The sequence below is a fragment of the Canis aureus genome, chromosome 3 (genome assembly GCF_053574225.1).
Source record: "Canis aureus isolate CA01 chromosome 3, VMU_Caureus_v.1.0, whole genome shotgun sequence".
NCBI classification, from domain to species: domain Eukaryota; kingdom Metazoa; phylum Chordata; class Mammalia; order Carnivora; family Canidae; genus Canis; species Canis aureus.
Genome location: NC_135613.1, coordinates 39,882,296 through 39,904,340, shown reverse-complemented (window position 1 = coordinate 39,904,340; position 22,045 = coordinate 39,882,296). Strand labels below are relative to the sequence as shown.

The following is a 22,045-nucleotide window of genomic DNA, read 5'->3' as shown; positions in this document are numbered from 1 at the left end:
AAAAACGTGGGCAGCTGGAGCCTAATTTTACAGGGAATCGCAAGTTTCAGGCTTTTCCTACCTGAGGTAAGTGAAGGGAGGTATTTTTTTCACCATTAATCCTTGCTTGGGGAAGGTGGGGAGCAGACCTCAATTCTCTAGCTACCTGGCCTGCCTCACATGCAGGCAGGGTGGGCTATACCAGCTAGAGGGTTAGAGGTGACAACAGTGGAAGTTGAGCAGGCTTGTACAGAAATGGTGGGTGATGAAGGAATATAGATGGGCCCACAGTGTCTGCTACATGACCTCAGCTCTACTTAATTTACCTTATTCTAGGCTTTTTGTAGCTCTAGCTTTTTGTAGCTCTCAGTTTTGGGGCTACCTCTCCTTATAGGACTTTTGGGGCTACCTCTCCTTTCATGTTTGCTGCATCAGACCTCCCCGATTCGCAGGTGTAGACACTGTTGTCTTGCTTCTGTCTGATTTCTCATTTTGTTCCCATTGCCTGTGATGTCCCTATCTTCTGCAGAAGACTTCATCATAATTCCAGGCTAAGATAACATGTTCTCATTTTTGCAGATCTAAGTTAGAATCAAGTACCTACTCTCATTTGGTCCCTTAACATTTTGTGTTTGCTCCTATGAAATTGGCAAAACATTATGGGTGGATGTACTGTCTCCTTTCCTAGGAAATGGAGTTGGAGGTCAGGTATCGGTTTATCAATCTTTGCATCTCACAGATGAATCAAATGTTTGGCACATTGTAGGTATTTGGAAAAGATTTGCTCAGATGAAGTTCACAGTATCTAAGAATACATTTCATCACTACATCATGCCATTGGACATGGACTATTTTGTTTGGCCTCTAAAATCTAACTCCCTATGTGGTTTATTTGAGGGACAGTCTTTTTTTAATTTTTCTTGAATTGATGTATTGTGATATCCTCACTGCAGTTGCCTTTCTGGAAATCAGTGCTTTAGGATTACCCTAAAATTATCCTATAGAGAGACACCTGGGTGGCTCAGTTGGTTAAGTGTCTGCCTTCCACTCAGGTCATGATCCTGGGGTCCTGGGATCAAGCCCCACATCAGGCTCCCTGCTCAGTGAGGAACTTACTTCTTTCTCTGGTTTGCCTCCCGCCTCTGCCCCTGTCCCCTTCCCCCCACCTGGTCATGCTTGCTTTCTCTTCCGCTTTCTTAAATAAATCAACAAAATCTTTAAAAAAATTATCCTATAGAGAAAGATGCTAATTAACACAACAAATATTTACTGAGCATTAATTATATTTTAAGTACCAGAAATACTCATCTAAATATACTGTCAGGGAACTCTCAGTCTTGCTCCACTACTTCCTGGCCATGTGCACTTGGATAAGGAAATTTGTCATCAGCTGCCTCAGTTTTCTCTAAGAGGATTAGATTCATTATCTTTAGAGGAGCCCACTTCTAATTCTGTGATGCTCAGACATATTTTGGATGCTAATGATAAAGATAATTTTTTGACCCTTTCAGATCCTGCTTCTTCTCCCATACCAACACTAAATTAGAACTAATATAGTTGGAACCACAATGTCTAGCCTGTATTTACAATCTTGGAGCAATGCCTGTGTCTGTTCTGTATGCATGCAGAACTCCTCTCTATGACCAGATTGTAAAGTCATTGCAAAAGTGTCCAAGTCTCCCTGCCTCAGAACATGTCTGTGGGATTGGGTTATTATAAAATAATGATGGACTAGTGAACATCTTTTGGGTAGTTTCAGGCCCATCTTGATAATTCTTACTCAGCCTTCAAGGGTCAGTTCAGCTGTGTCCTTCAGGAAACCTCTGAGCATTCAGCTTGGGCTAGTGCCCATGCAGTGGTTCTCTAGCATCTGGTGCTTGTCATATTATATGAATATTATTAGCTGTGTTTCCACCTAATTGACTATCAGCTTATTGAGGTCAGGGGCTGTACTTTGTTTGGCTTCTTCTCAAATGGAGTGTCTGATATAAAGAGAGTCTCAGTCACTATTTGTAAATGGAATAGAACTCACATGTACATATTTTCCTGTTTTGGGAAACAAACCATGGATTACCATGGATTCTCCTTCCAGAGGTAAGTGACTTTCCCAGCAGGCTTTTCTCCAACATCTTCTTTTTCCCCTCATCTATTCAGTCTTTCATTACCTTTCTTGAATGATTTATAGAATAAGTTACATACAGCTCTAATAAAGCCAAAACTTTTTCACAGTACTTCTGGGGCTTACTGTACTTACTTAGCTTCTGGAGGTAATTGTTCACTCAGGCTCTTACTTCACTTTTTCATTCCTTTGTTCAGAAAAGGAGGTGATTTATGCTTTCTGGAGGGTGAAAGAGGCTCCAAGTTATTTAAGTCAGTTAGCATAAAAGTTTTGTGGAAATAGTGGGCAGGAACATGCCATGTCCATTTTCTGGGAAGTATTAGTAATTGTAGAAAAGCATTGGATAGATTTTAAACTCTTGATGTGTCTGATCATTTTTATGCCCTTTTTCAGAGATTTCCTTTGATTTTAATTTACTTTCCACAGATTTTTCCTGCCCCCAAGCATTTTAGTGCTGTATTATCAGAATGGAGCTTCAGGAGTTCAAGGGTATGTCCAGGCCTTGCCTGTACCAAAGGATGAGATTAATAGGGGTCCTTTCCACAGGGAGGGAAAGAGGGCTAGGGCTGAGAAGCAGGCATCAGTTATCCAGAACAGCCAAAAGTAAGGTAGCCATGCCTCCACCAATGGGGGAGGCAGAACAATCCGTGTTTAGAGCAGCCTGGGTTCTACACTATAAAAACACTGCAAGTGGAATTGGGAGGGGAGACAGGATGCAAATGTGAAAAGGTAGGCCATGGATGAGAACACTCTAGATCAGACAGTGTGAGATGTGAGCTACAGAAAATAGAAAATGGCTAAGGAATGAAGTTGTCAGTAGAAGAATCCACCAACACCAGCTGTCTTAACTGATGCCTCATGTATGATGTAGGGACAGGTGCAGCACCTTAAAGAGGTTCCAGTTATCTGGACAGAAGGTACAGACAAAAGGTCCCTATTAATAGGGTTTTACCTTCACCTATAACACTTTCCAATCCCTGGAAACTTCTGGAGTAGAATTATACTATCCGTGGAGAGAGTAAATATCTTAGGCAGTCATGCCTTTTATGATTTTCCTCCTATGTCTATTTTCCATTCATTTGGATTTTACTTAAAAAAAAAAAAAAAAAAGAGTCATTCCACAGACCTACCATGCCTGTACTTCTGCTGTGTGGTATGTGAACTTGTGGGATAGTTATGAAAAGCCAAATATAAAACAGGTGTCCAAGCACTGGAAACAACAAGAGAGCAAGACCAAATTGATTCCAGTACTATGCAAGAGACACCCCCTATCTCAATTCACCCGTAAATGCTGACTCTGTAGCCACCAACCCTCTTGTTGTGGCTTCGACTCTCCCATGCATCTGCCACATCTTATGGAGTTGTGGCTCCAGCAGGAAAGGAATGGTTTCCATGCAGTTCAGCTCACAGCCCCCCTTTCTCCTCTTTCACTGATATTTCCACCTGTAAGTGCACTCTGTAAACCCAGAGAGAACACAATGCCCTATTACTTTTTAAGATTTAAATTCCTTACTCACAAAATAGTTGCCAAAAAGCAAGTAACCCTTACACTTATTCACTGCAACCTTGGTGGACTATCCATTGAAATTAACTCTAATTAGCAATTCACTTAGAGGTACAAATTAAAGTTTAATGACTGAAAACCACGGATTGAAACTCAAGACCCTCAATTCAATAACTATCTCTTGGTCTTATAATGGAATTGAAAGAAATAGAAAATTCATGTCTGTCCACAGGAAGCTTAGTGTCTAAAGTGATTCAAGCCACATTTGAAATCAATAGCATTTGGTTCCATGAGGACAAGAGATATGGTTGAGACATTCTTCCTGGTCTTAAAGAGGTCAAAGTCTAGTGAGAGAGATATTCTGGGGTATGATTTGTTGATACAGTATGATTCATTCTATCTCTTTTGAAGGTACAAATTAAACATTTCCAAATCTCAATCCCGTTGACTTCAATGAGACCTTTCTTCTCAATTCAGAGTCACTACTGTGATTGAGTCAAGGATTCTAAGGAACTTGAAATAATTTCAAGGGGTCAGTCCTGATAACTACTGCCCTGCAGATAAAAAATAAGAAATTTTGATCTGTGGCCTCCATGGTCCTGTTCTCTGCTGTAGTTATTCTCATAGGACATTGTCACTCAAAACAATTATTGAGTGACTTGACCACTGCAGTAAGTGCTGCAGGGTTTCAGACATAGTCACAGAAACCAAGTGTATCTGTTTGCTGGGAGGTCAGGCTCTCAAGTGCAAGGAACAACTGAAAATACAGGCTTGCCCCCACACCCCTGCTAGTAGTGGTTAAAATGGCATGAAGCTGTCTTTGGTTTGGAGTTCAGACATGAGAAGTTGGTGTGTTTGATGCATTTTCCAAATTAATGTTTGAGATTCTCAATTTGATAGGAATTTTGGGATGGAATTGCTGGGAGTTTTATTTTATTTACAAAACTAGAAATAAAGGAGAAGGTGCAGAACTGAGGGAGATAGTTGTTAGTTCAGCTTTGGTCATGTAGATTCTGGGGCTTCTGTGAAACATCTGAGAGGAAATTTTGATATAGGCCTTTGGGTATAAAGGGCTGGAGCTATGAGAGTGGTCAGACCAGAGATATAAGTTTGTGTATCACCATCATCATCATCTTATTATTATTAATCCTACATTGTAAATGAGGTTAAAAACTTGCCAGCGTCTCACCTCTATCTTATCTGGTCTCTTCCCGGTACTCTGTCTCACTCTCATTTCTGCATCCCTCTATGCCTAGTCTTGTTCAAATGAGGTGCTCAGTAAGTATTTTCATATATCTACAAAACTCCCTAGATAGACATCTCAAATCCACTTAAATTCTGCTGGCGACTCTTGTCATTTGGAAGAGTGTGCTTTGAAACTGTGAGCTCTCTGATGACTGCACTCTGGGAGACAACAGGCGAGGAAACGCGCGGTGAGACTGCTAATTGCATTTACTGGACCACACGCCTTCCCTGGCTCTCAGAGGAATACATGTTTCCAAGAAATATGGGGTTTGTCTGAGGTCCAAGGGCACTTAGACAATGGAGAAAACAAGTCCCTCAGGTTGTGGTTAATGCCTCTGCCTGTCTCAAGACCTGACTCCCTGCTGCCTTATTTATGTCTGAACAACCAGGACTTCAGGATATTTGTGTTTAGATTTTGTGTATACAAATATAAGGCTCTTAGTTGGGGTGAATAACACCTTGTCCAGGGTTTCCAGTGCTCTTCATGTGAATTGCATATAGGGTTCTAGATTTAGAGATTGAAGTCTGGGCTCTGATTGTTACTTCTGACCCCTAGAGGCATATGACCTTGGGCAAGTAACTTTAATTGTCTGAGTTTTGTTTTCTTTACTCATAACAGGGAATTAATATCACCTGCCTCCTAGGGTGGTTGCAAGGGTTCAGTGAAATGGCCAGTGTGAAAGTATGTACCACATGTCCAGGAAAAAATACCTGGTGGGTGTTAGCAAAACATATTCTTCCAAGTCTTTTGGAGGCTGGAGACTTCTTGCCCATCTTCAGCTGGGGAGACCCTCTCATCCCACACATCATGCCATCTGTAGTTAAATGGAACTATTCTGCTTCAGAAAGCACCCCTGAAATAATATTTTAAACCACTGTAATAGATGCGAATTTCTTTGGCTCTCTAGAACAGCCACTTTTCTTGGGGTAAATCTCTCTTGCTAATGATGTGTTCTGGTGGAGGCTGCTTATCATAGATCCTGCCCTTGGCCAGAGAAATTGGCTCCTGGGTTAGGCCATCCCTAGACCTCCAGTCCTTGAACCATAGTTATTAACCTAAGAATGTGTAAAATGTCCAACTGGGCCAATGTCTTTCTCTTGAAGTTTAAATGAAAACTGACCCATGGAGGGACAAGTTTTCTTTCCTGTTAATATAGGAAGAGAAGTAGAGGCAACAACTTGAGAGAGAGAGACTTCTGATAACGAAATCAGTTCCTAAGCTATTGTCCAGCTTCAGACCCTGCTCTTTCCTGATGCATGAGCCTGTAGATTCTCCTCTTTGCTTACACTAATTTGGTTGGAGTTTTGCACTTATAACTATCACAGTTGTTTCTGTTTATTATTGCATGACAAACTACATCCAAATTTAGTGATATAAAAGAAATCCTTCAGATTGTGTCCTGGATTCTGTGAATCAGGAATTCAGACAAGATACCAGGGGAATAATGTCTCTGTTCCATAATGTCTGAAATCTTGGCTGATAAGACTTGAATAGGTGGGGTGACTCAAATAGCTCAAAAGCTGAGGCTACCAATGGGGTTGAAGGTCCCACCACTAAGATGGCTCCTTCACACACATCCCTGGCACCTGGGCTGGAATAACTTCAAGGTAGGCCTCACCTGCAACTGTTGCTTGGAGCAGCAGCATGTGGCCTCTTTTGGTAGCTGAGTCTCCTGACAGGATGGTGGCTGGGTTCTAAGAGGGTGTCTCAAGGAGAAGCATTGGGAGAGAAAGTGTTCAAAGACAACAGGTGAATCTGCATGACCATTTATGATCTAGACTCTGAGGTCACATAGTATCATTTCTGACATACTCTGTTGGTAGAAGCAATCAAGGAAAGGGGAGGACATGGACCCAACTACTTGATAGAAGGAATCTCAAAGAATTTAAGGCCATTTTAAAAATACAAATAAACATAATGATAATTAATACACCTGTCTTCCTTTTTTTGTATCCAGCCTCATCATTGATACTGATGTTGATCATTTATAATATATTCTTAGGTACATCTATGCATCACAGAGCCATAGATGTTGAAAGCTGAGGGATGTGAGAAATAATCTAGTTGATACTTTTAATTTTGCATATTCAGTTCAAAAGACATTTATTAAATTCAACTCTATGCCAGCTATTGTGCTTGGTACAGAAGATAAGAAGTTGAACTAAGTGCACAGAATATCCATATAAGAAGTTTATAATTCAAGGGAAGCATTTCCTAAAGCATCTTCTGAAAGATTAGGTTTCACTGAATGTTAAGCATTTTATGATGAATAAAAGTTATGTTATTAAATATTCGAGAAACATAGGGTTTAATAAAATGAAACATGCTCTTCATGATAAGATTTTTTAGGGCTATTAATTAATAGCCCTATTTTTTAAGGCTATTAATGTGCATCTATTATCTTTGAACAAATGTGATCAAATGAAGATTATTGGATGAAAGTGCATCGTGCATCTCCAAGGTAGGGGTGAAGTTCTCTGACCTTAGAGCCACTTTCCTTGAAACTTACACCCAAACCATTTTTCTGTGGAAAAAATTTTGGGATTGACAACAGAAAGAGAAATCAAACAATTCCTTTTCTATTCTTCTCTTTGCCCTTCGAGTTGGCTTTGTGCAAGGGCTGGGCTTCTGCCTTGTTGTGCATTTATATGCCGTGATGAAATATAGACACATCCCCCATGGTCTGCTGGTTGGGAAACTCCAATAATCTAGCCTTACTCTTGCTAGGACTCCCATCTGGGGGCTGTGTCTAGTGCCAGACACCTGATGGGAAGACATTCTGCTTTGAATGGACTAATGTTTCAAGCCATGATGCCAGTATTCACTATTTTGAGAATCCCCCCTCCCCCTGATCCATTAGATTGGACCCAAAATGCGGCCTGACAGACATGTATCTGAATAAGCTGCCCTCTTCTTGGCAAGTGATAATAAGACTAGTTACTATGTACCAAGGATTTACCTTAGACCAGGTCTTTGGTTAAAGTATTCTCAATCCTTTTATTGGGTTGAACCATGCCATATTACCGTATTTTTGTAGGTCAAACCTGGTAAATATTGGCAATCATGTGGTTGTACCTAATATCACTTAATATTTATAACATTTCTATGAGTTAAGCCTTAGCTGAGCCAGGACAAGGCACATGGATATCATGGAAGCTGATAATTTGTGTTCTTTTAAATTGATCATCTTTAAATTTCTAGCACTTCTAGAGAGGCTGAGGGTAGTGTGAAGGGAGGTGGATAAAGGGTATTCCTATTGGCCAGGCAGCCATTCTTCTATTTTACAGAACAATTATACTCTGGCCCAAGATTTCATAAAGTACTCTGCCAAACAAAGTCCTACTGCTAATCAGACGTACCTGTCCTTAGAAGGTGGTTTAGCAACTATTTATTTATACTTAATGTTGCTTTTCCCCCCCCTGCAATTGATTAGAATATTCCTCCTAGCTACATATTCTATTTTTCTGTGAAAGAAGTTCTGGAAAATACTTTGTCCTACTTCATTTTGTTTTCAGTAATGTTTTGATGCATTACATATAGCTGCTTGGAAGTCTTGATAGATTTCATCTGGCTCTGGATATATTCTCTCTTTTTCAGATGAGCAACTCAAAGCTCAGATAAGTTAATAAATGTGTCAAAGATCACACTGCTAGTATGTGCTAGAGCTGCGATTTGAACTCACATCTAGATTACCCCACATCCAGTTGTCTTAACCACTACAAAGTCCAGCTCTTGTTGCCCTCAGGCATAGTTTCCCTAGTTAAGTTAGCTAAAGACATAGTGCTTAAGAGTATGGTCAGCCTGGGCTTGAATACTGCTTTACTACTCACTAGTCGCACATGTAGGGTAAATTAATCCTCTGTTTTCAATTTCCTCATCTGTAAAATGGAGATAAAAATGCATCCTTAAAGACATTGTGAAGAGTCAATGACTTAAGAAGAGTAGCTATTGCTTTCATTTATTGTATCCTATCCCCATACAGTTAATGTCTAACTCCCTTGCCTTTCCATTGGCCTGTGTTGCCAAAGACCCAGTGTATCTTGGACTAGAGTTTACTTAATCTGGAGCCAGCCTATCTAAAAGTCCACAGAATCTGCATCCTCCTCTCCCTGTCCACTTGGAACTGGTGCCCAGAAAATCTAAATGACCAACATTAGGGGATTAAGTGGTACAAATTTAATAGCCACCAATAATCCCCTAGTGTTAGATATTTAGATTGTGCCAAACTTTTGCAATTATAAACACAAAGAGCAGGGACAATTAAAGGAAAATGAAATAGAAAATTTAAAAGGTCAAGAGACTGATTATATAAACAGACAATGGCCACACCATGTATCACAATAGAACTCTGACCTACGACCTCTGCAACAAGCAACCTGGGAAGACAAACCACACCTCTGCAGCAATCTGTCCAGAATTTGGTCAGTCACTGCCAACTGCTCTATTCTGTGCCCTTACTTCCAACTCAGAACCAAGCAGAGAAAGCCAAATATGCTCCCCAAACTGATCACATTAGGTGCCTTTTTTCTAGTTAGCCTGACTCTAGCTTCCTCAAAGCATACCTGAAACCTTCCCATTTTTCCTTCTGAAAAGTTTTTTCCACCACCCTGCCTGCCTCTGAATTTCTACCAAATGTTAAGTAATAGCAACTAACTCCTTGCTACAGCAAGCACTGAATAAATACCCTCTGCTTGTTCTCATTTTGGTGGGTTTTGTTTATTTTCAGTTTTTCTGGAGGTTCCACTGAGATATTGTCTTTGCTGTCCATCACATGGATGCCAGCCTTGAGCAGATGTGATACCACAGAGGCCCCTTGTGCCTTGCTGTCCATAGCTTGTAGACTCAGTGCCAATGTGGTAAGTGAACAAACATTGGATCTGAACTCCATACCCTTGTGTTGAGGTTCTTGGCTGTCTCTCTCAGTTTAGTAAGTGGCATTTGTTATTAGTTCTCATTTGTTTAGCATCCTTGGTGGATTCAGGCCATTCCTTTTTATTCCTTTGGTCTCTTTTGTGCTCTTACATAGGCTTTGTAGGCCTGTTGTTTGTGCCACCCCATAGACTGGTGAATTTGAGGTTCTCACCAGACCAGCATCCATACAAACATTGCTGTGGGTCACCAATAGGTAAAGTTCTCCTTCCATCTAAATATTTGTCCTAAGAGCTCAGCTTTGATCCAGAGAGACTGTTTTCTCGTTTTCTCACTTCTGGGGTGTGCTGTCTGTTTTTGGAGGCTTCCAACTGTCAGATTGGGGCCCTGAGACATAAAATGCACAAGCATCAATTTCAACTGACAGTTGCCAGCCCTCATGGGATTGTTTAAGTATAAATCCTTTCCAGGTCTTGGGAAAAACTCCTGTCTTATCTGTACTCGTTAGAATCCTAATTTTTTTCAATTATCTCTCTACATGATATAACTTCACCAAAGATGATTTAGGCTTTCAGTGGCTACTCTGGGGAATGTTTGAACTTGAACAAAATTATTCATTTGAGAGATGCCTTGGAAGATAAAAGGAATTAATATTTCTCAGGCCCAATGGTAGCATTTTTTGTTTTTTTTTTTTTGTTTGTTTTTGTTTTTGATTGATACACAGAAGCCTTCAAAGAAAATTCTGATTAAAAGAATTTCTTTATTAAATGATGTTTTGGCCAAAGCTAATGAGTCATTAAGTAATGAGTCAAACTTAAGTAACAGCATACTATACTTGCTTTCTCTAGTGAATCATTTCCTTCCTTGTCCTCCGGTTGCCTTCCTACATCCAGTTCTCTTTCCTATTCTTCAGATCTATCTGGTTCTATACCCCTGTTTACTCTTCTCACCTTTACACCTTGACAGGATGCCCCTACCTTTTCCCAAAGGCCTTATTGAAGACCTCAAAATGTCAGTTGCCTCTAAACATCCTTCTTGCCTATGAATCAGATATACTGGCTACAGTAGAATTGAAACCATAAATCCAAGCTGATTAAGAACTATAAGGATTTCCCTGAACCCACACATAACCAGCAACTATTCTTAGAAGGATTTAAGAATTTAATTAGTTAATTAATTTAAAAAAAGATTTTATTTATGAGAGAAAGAGAGAGAGGCAGAGACACAGGCAGAGGAAGATGCAGGCTCCGTGCAGAGAGCCCGACGTGGGACTCAATCCCGGGACTTCAGGATCATGCCCTGGGCCGAAGGCAGGCACTAAACCACTGAGCCACTCAGGGATCCCTGAGAATTTAATTTAATTTAGAATCATTTTGGGTGTATAGCACCCAGCGTTGCATGACCTATATCAACTTTTACACAAGTTGGTTGGAACCTGAGATGGCAAAAAGACTTGAACTGCCCCAGGAAGGAACCTATAGGATCTCTCTTTCCACAGTAAGCCTGAGGATCAAAGAAAGCCCCCAAAAGTAGGGTAAGGTCTCCTGAAAGTTGTTCCTTAAACATTTCCATTAAAATTAAATGGATCATAATTTGATCATGCAAGTAGCAAAAAGAAGAATTTTTTTTTTTTTTAGAAAAGAGGAAATTATAGGAGATTTTGGGATAGACGAGAAAATAATTTCTGACATCTATCAATTAAAGCACCAATATAACAGCAGCCCTTTTATTGAAGACTTACTAAGAAAACAAATTAGAAGGGAAATAGCCCTTTCTTACTGAATGACAACACCTGATAGAACAGTTTGAAAGTGCTCTATACAGAGATGAACCAGGACCTCAAATAAACATATAGTCCTACAGAGCAATCAGTTGGGTGGCCCACTTCCTTACAGATAACCTATTGGCAAGAATACCTGTAGAAATTCTTAACAGAGGGAACAATGGAAAATAAGTTATCCCATCTCGGAGAAGAAAAACCAAGAAAAAGAAAAGTCTCTCAATTCAGATCAATGAGATTGCTCCAGAGAATGAAAAAGTGCCCAGTATTCCACCTAGACTAGTCTTAAACATGCAAGGTAAATTCATTATGAATATAAGTAGTCAGCCTGTCCTATTTCTGGTAGATAAGCATGCTATTCTTTTTCTGTTAAAGTCTGCCGCCTTTGATCAACCTCTTCCTTGCATTAAACATATCACACAGATAATAGGTTTTTCAAGTAACTCACAGCTTCCTTATCTCCTGGCCTTTGACTATACCCTGCTCTATGATATTGTCCTTGTAAGTTTAATAAGAAGAGACTTACTTTGCAAACGGAATTGCAATTAGCATATGAGAGGGATAATTTCTTGAGGTTCTAGAGGTCTCCTCTATTTATAATCAAGTTGTGTCTGCTTTGGATATACTTTTGCCTTCTCCATTATAATTGATATATATCTCAGAGATCTTGACAATTGATGAATTAAAACATTAACTGACATAGAAAAAATAATTGGTGCAGAACCTATTAAAGTTCAGATAGATCCTACCAAACTTTTCCAATATCCCTTGAAGCCAGGGTAGGGAAGGACTCAAACCTATAGTTTATGACTTTTTATCCAAATATATTCTTATAGCCTAAACTATGTCTTGTAATGTTTCTATCTTTCCAGTAAATAAACCAAATGGATGAAGAGAGTGATTTTTAAGATCTCAGGGCTATCAACAAAGTTGTAATTCCTTGATTTTTTTCAGTAATACCTTACCCAAATATCATCCTTAAGACATTGGATGCACTGTAGTAGACCTTTGTTCTGCTTTTTTTGGTTTGCCTCTAGTAAAAGACAGACAAAACCTTTTTGCCTTCATCTGGGGACAAAAAAAGATCCTGGGCAGCGAGTGAAGCATCCTTCTATTTTCCACAGGTCTCTGATCAAAAATTAAATGATTTACATCTGAAACTAATGATGTGCTATATGTTGGCTAATTTAATTTCAATAAAAAAGAATTAAATGATCTAAATTTTAGAACAAATAATTAAACTAAAAAAAAAAAACAAAAAGCAGTATCAGACCTATAAATTCAGAGAAGAAAATAATGGTTGACAGAGCGGAAGGGGGTGGGGAGATAAGCAAAATGGTTGAAGGGCAGTTGGAGATATAGGCTTCCAGTTCTGAAATGAATAAGCCATGGGAATAAAAGGTAGAGTATAGGGAATAATGTCTATGGTATTTTAATAGGATTGCATGGTGACAGATGATAACTACCCTTGTGTTGACATAGCATAACCTATAGAGTTGTTGAATTATTATGGTGTACATCTGAAACTAATGTTACATTGTGTGTCAACTATATTCGAATAATAAAAAAATCTAAATTTCCCCCATGATTCAGTTCTGATACAATATATAGATGGTCTACTTTGTTCAGAGAACAGGTAAGCCTGGAAAAAGATTTCATTACTTCTTCTTAGTGCATGCAGAGAGAAACATAACATTTCAGAAGATAAAATTATAATTTTGCCAAAACATAGTCCATTATTTAGAGTAAGAGCTATCCACAGAGAGAAAAATATGATCTCCAAATACACTAAAAAATATGCAAACTTTCCTACATCCCTCACAACATAACAATTGAGAGCATTTCTCAGTTTAACTGGATGTTGCAGACAATAGCATGCCATGTTTTTCTGAAATTGCAATACTTGTTCATGAATTAGCTAAGTCCTCGTAAGATTTCTCTCTCTGGGAGCCCAAACATGACCAGGCCTTCTGGAACTTGAAAATATTTCTTCAATAGCTTCCTTCCTTAGGCAACCCTAGCTATGAAATGCCCTTTGTCTGTTTATGCATGAACAGTCTGGACAAGCCCTTGGGTTTTAACTCAACTTTATAGGATAAATAAAATACCTATCATATACTATAGTTTCATTCTTGATCCAGTTACAAAGGCTCATCTCCCTTATCTTACAGCAGGAGCTGCTGCAGCAAAACCAATCCATGCTTCTGACAACTTAGTTCTAGGTTCCCTGCTTGACCTCTTGGTTCTTCATCCAATATAGATACTATGACTGACTGAGAACACTCAACACTTTTCAGTGAGCAGATTAACCTTTTATGAGAGTGTATCACTCTCTCCCTCTCACATTACTGTTCACCACTGCAAAACCCTGAATTTTTCTATTCTCCCGCCCCAAGCAGAAGAAGGACCTCATCATCCTTCCCTGTTAGGAAAATGTCTCACTGAAAGTTATAAGAGGTTCCCATTCAGAACTTTGTTCTAATGTTATTTGTTAATTAATCATTAATTCCTGGGCCAAAGGCAGACACTAAACCACTGAGCCACCCAGGGATCCCCAGTTAAGGAGTTTTTAGATGCTACTTCTACTTTTTAGAAAGATAGCTGTTATGAAAGTTGAGGTCCATGAAAAAGTGAAATCCTATCCAGCTTCTACCCTCCATGGTCTACATATGTTTTAGCTATTGTATGTCTATTTTTGGGATGTACTGATGTTGAAATATTTCCTTGGCAAAAACCAATAGTCCTTACAGTTGCTTGATTTTTTGTTTCCAACCTGGGATATACTAACTTTTAAATTAGATGATTGAGACACACTCTTTATGGGAACCATTATTTAAAAACTTTGTAAGTTGTCACCAAAACCTCAAAAACTGAACTGCCTGTAACACTGTAACATCCAGATCTGTAATGATTAAGAGAAACAATGGCATTCTTAAAATTAGCATAATTATCAAAACCTTCAGTAACCCTTGGCCAAAGGTAATTCTACTAGGTCTTTTGGCCATATAGTCCATTTCCTACATAGGCCATATAGGCCATATAACACATCAGTTATCCATATATGAACTGGTATATGGAAGGTCTGTACATTAAGGGATTTCATCTCTAATACTAGACCCTGCCCTATTGCATGAAGATATGGTAAAATATTGCAAGGGACTCCTATATTATCCCTAGTTCTTTCACCAAAAGTTTAAGGCGTCCCTCTCATGATATCTGCCTAAACAATCTTTTCATGATTTTCAACCAGGGCATTTCATCTATTGGAAGAGACATAAGAGGAAGACTACTTGAATTTCATTGGAGGACACTTTAATAACAAATAGAATGGTGAAACTCTAGGGGGTCAATCCTTGGAATCATATTTCACAAATAAAGAAGCAATATGGAATTCCACACATTTGGGAGGCCACTCAAATATGAGACCTCAAAAAAGGTTTTCATGGATCCTTTAGAAACAGCTGACCTATGGAAGTAGACAGTTGGCCCAAGATCTTAAGAACAATCTGATGATCTCAGATAATTGACAGCTTCCACACAACATGTTAAACCAATACCTCTGCATAATCCCTATTTTGTTTTTCATCTGCTTGCTTATTATCCCTTGCCTTGTCATTTTCTATAGTCTTTTTTGTTTTGTTTCAAGTTTTAAATTCGAGTTAGTTAACATGTAATAAATTTAATAAATAAAACTTATTTATATGTAATAAAACTAATATTAGTTTCAGGAGTAGAATTTAGTGATTCATCACTTACATATAATATCCAGTGTTCATCACAAGTGCTCTCTATATGGTTTTCCACCCATAATGGTCTTTTATCCCCCCTTTTCATTCCTTTTCATTACAATTGTCAGGTTATTATTGAGTTAGATAATTCCAGCCTAATAGTCAAAAGACAAACTCTAGAAGTTATTGATGATACCACTCTTGCCCTAGATAGGATGTAACTTATTGGTATGAGTAGTAGACTCATTGTTATAGCTTTTTTTGTTGGCTAGTCATGGTGGTGTTTGTATCCATGCTAATAGTCCTTGTGTATTCAGATCAATGAAACCAGCGAGATAGAGCAGGTTATATATCTCTTAAAGAAAAAGTGATTTGAGAGGCATCTGGGTGGCTCAGTCAGGTAAGAGTCTGCCTTTGGCTCAGGTCATGAACTCAGGGTTCTGGAATAGAGATGCCTTCTCCAGCATCTCCAGCCATATTTGCTTCCAACTCTATAGTAACAGCAACAATAACAAAGAAATAATAATAGCAGTTAAACTTCACTGTGTGATATGTTTATAATGTATATTCTTATTTACATTAAATAATAATATATATATTCTCATGTCATCTCCACAAAAATCCCAGGAAGTCTATTTTTCCTGTTTTGTAGATGGGGAACACCAAGTTCACAAAGCTGGATATTGGCAAGTCGAGCATGAGAACCTCCATTTCCTAATCCCTAATTCTCTAACTAGGACTTTATTTTCTGGTCAACATTTGTTTAATTAACACAGAATAATATTTTCCTTTCTCTAAACCTATCTAAGTACAGCTGCCAAGTCAATTCTGACCAACAGAAGTAGCTGAGACTAAATTAATGGTTTTGGAGGGAATATCAAGTTCAGTGAAATGAAATCCTGTTAAAGCAATATAGATTGGTGTCCAGGAAATATCAGAAACTCCGGTGCTTTGTCAACAACTTGGCTATCAGGCTGAAGTCCACCTGGATTCCTCTTTAAGGAGTTCTTCAAATGTAAAATGGCTCTGCAGAACGTCTAACTCTTAGGTCTCCCAAAGTTCTGGGCAGGCCACTGTCTTTGGCTGACATTTCCCAAAATACAAATGCAGAGCCTCGAGGGTAGGAAATCTTTTAATTTTTTTAAAGCTGCGTATTGAAAGAGAGAAATTAGGATATTCCCAGATGAAACTACTGGAAACTCTTCAGACTTTTTCCTTTTGTAGCCCTATTGTAGGCAGCTTTCTGGTTTGACTTGAGAGGAGCTGCTAAAGGAGAAAAAGTGCCTGTCTATAGTCTCCCCACTCAACCCCCCCATTCTTTGGTTGCCTGTACTAATAGGATGTTGGAGTCTGCAAAGCAGGCTTCAGGCGAGGCCTCCAATTTCAGTGGAATTGGTCTGATGAAGAAAGTAAAATGTGAGCCCCAATACTGCTCAACTGTGTCAGGATCTGACCTTGCACTGTTAAATGCTGAATGCCATTGAGGAGAAGAGAGCAGAGGGGAAGAGAAGAAACATATCTACTTATGTTCCTAAATCCCAGTCCATACCTGGGCTTTAGATGCAAAAGAGCTGGCAAAAACAAGTGTCTAGAGTTTCTGTCTCTATAAGAAGCAGTTTTATTTTCCAACGAGATCCATGCTGAGTAGCCATATAAATGACTAATGACCATGAGAGTGTCCTGCCCCAAACCTTGACCTTCAAAAATTCTTGGTTCCAAGGAACCCTATAGAAGCTTTCTCTCTGAAGGAGTCTCTGAGTTCTGAACCTTTCCCTCTTCATCTTTCACTCATTGGAACCCTTCTTTCTTACAATGGGCTTTGTGTATAACCCCTGAATCTTAGCAACTCTGTCTTAGAGGTACCAAAATGAAGGCCAATGTTTTCAGACATGATCTGGGAAGCCATAGAGCTTCCTCAGATACCCCACATGGGTGAAGGCCCTTTCCTCTTTTCCCACCCTCCTGCTCCAATACACAGCCCAGTTCAATCCGGAGGAGCTCAGCTTTGAATTGCTTTGCATCCTGGGCTTTTCTTCTGAAGGAAGGTTCAAATGTTTATGGTCACTGGTGTAGCCCAAGGCCCTCTTCATGTTTCATTTATCTTTGTAACCCTGGTGCCTTCTACCAACCTGGCACAACAGAGGTGCTTAATAAATATTTATAAATGCAAACAAGTATTTCATTCATTTGTCCATTCATGTGTTCACTGGAGAAACACTTGTTCAATTCCTCTTGCATCGTGAAGACCATTTACCCACAATTTCTGTGACTCCATTGACTGCAAGTCTTCAGTTAGCCAATGTATTTGGCTAGAAAGCATCCCTTTCTCCCCACTTACTGCACCATCTCTGTGCAACCCATGCTGTATCCCAGGCTGAATCAGCCTGAGGGTTAAAAATGAGGTCATATTAACAGTAACAGACATTATTTTTTCTGGCTTTACTCCCAATCTGTTATTGTACATTTTCTCTCATTTGCTGGCCTCATTTCTCTTTGAGACATGGTTTGCTGTAAGCTTTGTCTCCTTACTAACACACAGGATGGTGGGAGGGGCCTTTTGCTGCAAAGACTATGGAGCTTTAATAGAATATATATCTGAAAGTACTTCGGGCAAGGGAAACCGCTCTCCAAGGGTCAGAGGTTGTTATTAAGTAGGGCTGCCTGCCAGCCAGCTGGGTACTTGTGAGAAATTTAGGATGCCAGGGAGAAGATACTCACCCAGAATAATTGATGCTGTTGTTAAAAAAGCACTTTGTGGTCAAGTCTCAGACAAATCTTAGTCTTTCCCATGGGGAAAAGCCACAGCTTGTTGGTAGTGTTTCTATTTGGTGCTGGCATCATTTTGCCAGCTGTTTGAGCTAGACTGTGGTCCTTTGCTTCATTCAGCTAACATTTAATGAGTACCTCTCAATGTTTACTTTGTGCATGCACTCATTCAGGCATTCATTCATTTAATGATTCATTCAACAGATACTTATTGTGTTCCTACTATGTGCTAAGGGCACGGCAATAAATGAAATGAGAATTCCTGCCCTTTTAGAGTTCTATTCTAGTGATAGCAACATACAGGTGAAAAGAGAGGTGAAGTTGTATAAATATATGCAGTATCAGATGTTGATAAGTGCCGAGGAGAAAAGCAAAAGGAGGAAGAGAGAGAGGGAGTGTTGCGGGGGGGTGTTGGAATCACCATTTTATTTGACATAACCTAGGTAGGGAAGACTTCATCACAAAGATGATGGCAACTCTATGAGCTAGATGCTGGTTCTATTTTATAGATGAAGTACCTGAGCTCAGAGGTGAAGTGACATAGTCAAGTGCATAGTCATAGTGACATATGCAATTTTGCATAGTCACATGTTAGTGGCTGAGTAAGTACTTGGGCCCAGATCTGTGTGACCTTAAATTTGGGCTCTTTCTACAATGGAGCACTGTCTGCCTACATGTTTTCATCTGTAAAACATAGAGCTGGATTAAAACAGGACATAGAATCCTTCCTTTCTGGCTTTAAGGTGCTTTGAGCCAGTGGTCTTTTCTGAGGGCTGCAGAACATTCTTAACTGCTACCAGTAATATCAGAAATGACTAACATTACATTACCCACTCTTTTGTTCACTTTGAGGCAATTATTTCTGGCTAGAGATTTGGCTACAAGTTAGATCTTTGACACACAGATGCGATACTGCAAAGTGAAATGGAAGAGATGTTTTGGTGCTGTGTAATGCTGTTAAAGTGAACCAATGTGAGAGTCATCAGTATTTTTTTTTAAGATTTATTTATTTATTCATTCATTCATTCATTCATGAGAGACACAGAGAGAGAGGCAGAGACACAGGCAGAAGGAGAAGCAGGCTCCATGCAGGGAGCCCGACGCGGGACTCAATCCAGGGTCTCCAGGATCATGCCCTGGGCTGCAGGCGGCACTAAACCGCTGCGCCACCGGGGCTGCCCTAGAGAGTCATCAGTATTATTTATGGTAGTAGATCACTTAGATTTTAAACAATATTAAAAAAAATAAACAATATTCATGAATATCATAGAAAAGTAATGCTGAAAAAAATCTAAATATTGGGTTGCCAGAGAATTCTGGAAGGGGGTTGCTGTACCATCTGGCTGTGGATGGGTGTGAGAGTTCTGGGGACCAGTGAAGAGTTGTGAGGTCAGATGGAGGGGGCACACTGCTATCTTGAAGTACAGAGCCTCCAGAATTATAAGCCAGATCCTGTAGCTAAGTTCCAACCCTGAGCGCAGAGATTGCCTTTAGATTCTCTTGTGTCTGTAAGGCCAGGCATAGAGCCTCGTACTCGATGTTTCAATAAGTGCTTGTTGAGTAAAATGAACATATAATGACATGGATATCTGAGAATGTATAATACAAGGAATGGGTGCTGGAATTGGGACTACATATTGCTTTTTCCACACTCTTCATCTACTCCTGAACGTCACTACTTTCGCCTGTGTTAGTTTTCTAGGGTTGTAGTAAGAAATATCATACCCTGGGTGGCTTAAACAACAGAAATTTAGTTCTCATAGTTCTGGAAGCTGAAAGACCAAGATCAAGATGTCATCAGGGCTGATTTTCTCAGGGGCCCCCCTCCTTGGCTTGTGGATGGCCGCCTTCGCCCTTTGTCTTCACTTGGCCTTCCCATTGTGCCTGTGTCCTAATCTCTTGTTGTAAGAATACCAGACATTTTGGACAAGGATCCACCCATATGATCTCATAGCTTTATCCTTCTTTGAAGGCTCTATCTCCAGATGCAGGCACATTCTGCAGTTTTGGGCATTACGACTTCAGCATGTGGATTTTAGGGGAATATAATTTACCCCATTACAACTTCTTATACAAATTACTTGCATATAAGTCCTTCTCTTGTTTCTACTTTTGCAAGGGACTATAAGGTAAGCTATGACACTATTAAGTCTCTTTCTCCTCCCCTTCTGACCTCAGTGTATATGTCCCTATGTTATCTATCTATCATCTATCTATCTATCTATCTATCTACCTACCTACCTACCTACCTACCTACCTATCTGGTTGTTTTGTCATTATTTGTGTTGTTGTTGTTGTTGGGGTGCATGCGTGTATTTGTGAAATTGCATCCAAATAGAATATCTGGTCATTTCTTCAGGAAATTCTCTTAAGAAAAGAACATTATAATGTCTGAGCAGCAATAAACCTTTCTTTCATGTATGATGTTCAAGCAGCCTTAATTGTGTAGTGCTTTTGACAATGCTCTGCTGATTCCTGAGTTGTCATTGCTGTATAAGCCCCATTAAAGGCTATACAAACTCCTTTTGAGCTTTCTCACAGCTAACTAATCATGCCTTGATTGATGGAAAAGTAAGCACACCTTGATTGCTTATGTAATTTTGAATTAATTACATTACTTACAGATTTGTATGTCATTGAGGAAGGTACTTATCAACTGATTCTAATTAATGTATAACAACTTTATGATATACATGGAAGCTTTAAACACTTAAGATATTATAACTCCCAAGGTTCAGTTCATTCATTCCTTCATTTCTTCATTCATTTGATGAATATTTATGGAAATTTTGATATGTATAAGGTACTTTGGGAGTTGGTATGGTAATGCAGAGAGTGTATAATGCTGGGTGTCTGCATCCTAAGATAGGAATGACAGGCACACACATAATCACAAAGTGTAATGGCAATATATAGGATAGTTCTGGCTTTTTGTTTTATCTTTATTTGTATCCGTCCAACTAGGAAAATAAAAATCATTTTGAGGTAACTTAATGTAGGAATTGGTTACACTGGTGATAAGAGATCTGTGGCATTAAGAAGCCCACACCCCTGTATTTTAGAGAGACAAGGGAAAGCAAGTGTTCCTAGAACCTAGGGGTGGACATCACTGGGCAAGGCTTGACCATGGCCACCCTATCAGATGACATTGTACCTATGGAAAGAATGTGGCCCTGGAGCATAGAGAAGGAGTGGGGGATACTTTGGCCCCCTTGCTCTTGCTCTAGTCTCTTAAGTATCTCCGCTGGGAGTTTCAGCCTGGAGAGGTGAGTCCCTGGTATATGGAGCAGAGGAGGGCGAGGAATGGATCTGAATGCAAATTGGCCTGAGCCTTGCACAGAACTCTAGGATTTATGAATGTCTAATACACATTACACTTAAATGTAGAGAGAGTGTTTACATCATTCCAGAGTCACAGACAAGGTCTGTTTGTGGAGAGGATGCTCAGCGCTGTGTATGTATGTATCTGATGTGCACACCTGGGTAGAGTGGGAGTGGGATGAGGTAGACTGCTAGCCTGGAAGAAAAGGGAAAGATGGATTTCTCCCAAGTAGTGGATCTGGTGGGAGTTGTTTAGTGGTAAGCTGTCTGCCATTAAGGTAAGATATTTGGAAAGAGAGAAAAAGGATTGGAGTTTACTTCATGATTGAGCTAAGGTAGGGATCTAATAATACAGAGAGTGGAAAAATATAGCCTTACTGGGAGGCATTTAACAGTGGTTAATTCATTAATAAATTCAGAAAACATCTGTTAAAAGCCAACCATAGACCCAGTGAAGGTCTATGCATATCCATATGATATGCAAAAGTAGACTTGTCTCTGGACTTACGGCTTTTATGCCCTAGTGAGTGAGAAAGATGTTTATTTTTCAAATGATTACAAATGTGAATAAGTACTAACTGTGATAGAGTAATAAGGAAGAGTGCAGAGGATTATAATGGTGTACTGTAGGATGATACTGATCAGGGGATCAGCTGGAGGATCCAGGGAAGGCTTTCTACAAGAAGAGCCAGTTGCTCTGAGATCTTTAAGTATATTAGGAGTAGGACTTATA

General features: G+C 39.5%; 2 long non-coding RNA genes across 13 annotated transcripts in view; one reads left to right on the top strand and one right to left on the bottom strand.

The window, feature by feature from the left end:
* Positions 1 to 6,595, bottom strand: part of LOC144310699 (uncharacterized) — a 42,115-nt gene extending 35,520 nt beyond the window's left edge. For 3 of the 4 annotated variants that reach the window (XR_013376372.1, XR_013376374.1, XR_013376373.1), the window contains exon 1: positions 6,467 to 6,595. This is a non-coding gene — a long non-coding RNA (uncharacterized LOC144310699). Of the gene's footprint in view, positions 1 to 2,233; positions 2,318 to 6,466 lie in introns of all 4 variants that reach the window. The other variant, XR_013376375.1, reaches the window with a different exon arrangement.
* The window catches only part of LOC144310698 (uncharacterized), a 276,452-nt gene that overhangs the window by 58,179 nt on the left and 196,228 nt on the right, over positions 1 to 22,045 (top strand). For 5 of the 9 annotated variants that reach the window (XR_013376366.1, XR_013376364.1, XR_013376363.1 and 2 more), the window contains one exon: positions 9,575 to 9,704. The exons of the other annotated variants lie outside the window; for them this stretch is intronic. This is a non-coding gene — a long non-coding RNA (uncharacterized LOC144310698). The remainder of the gene's footprint in view (positions 1 to 9,574; positions 9,705 to 22,045) is intronic. 9 annotated transcript variants of the gene reach the window in all.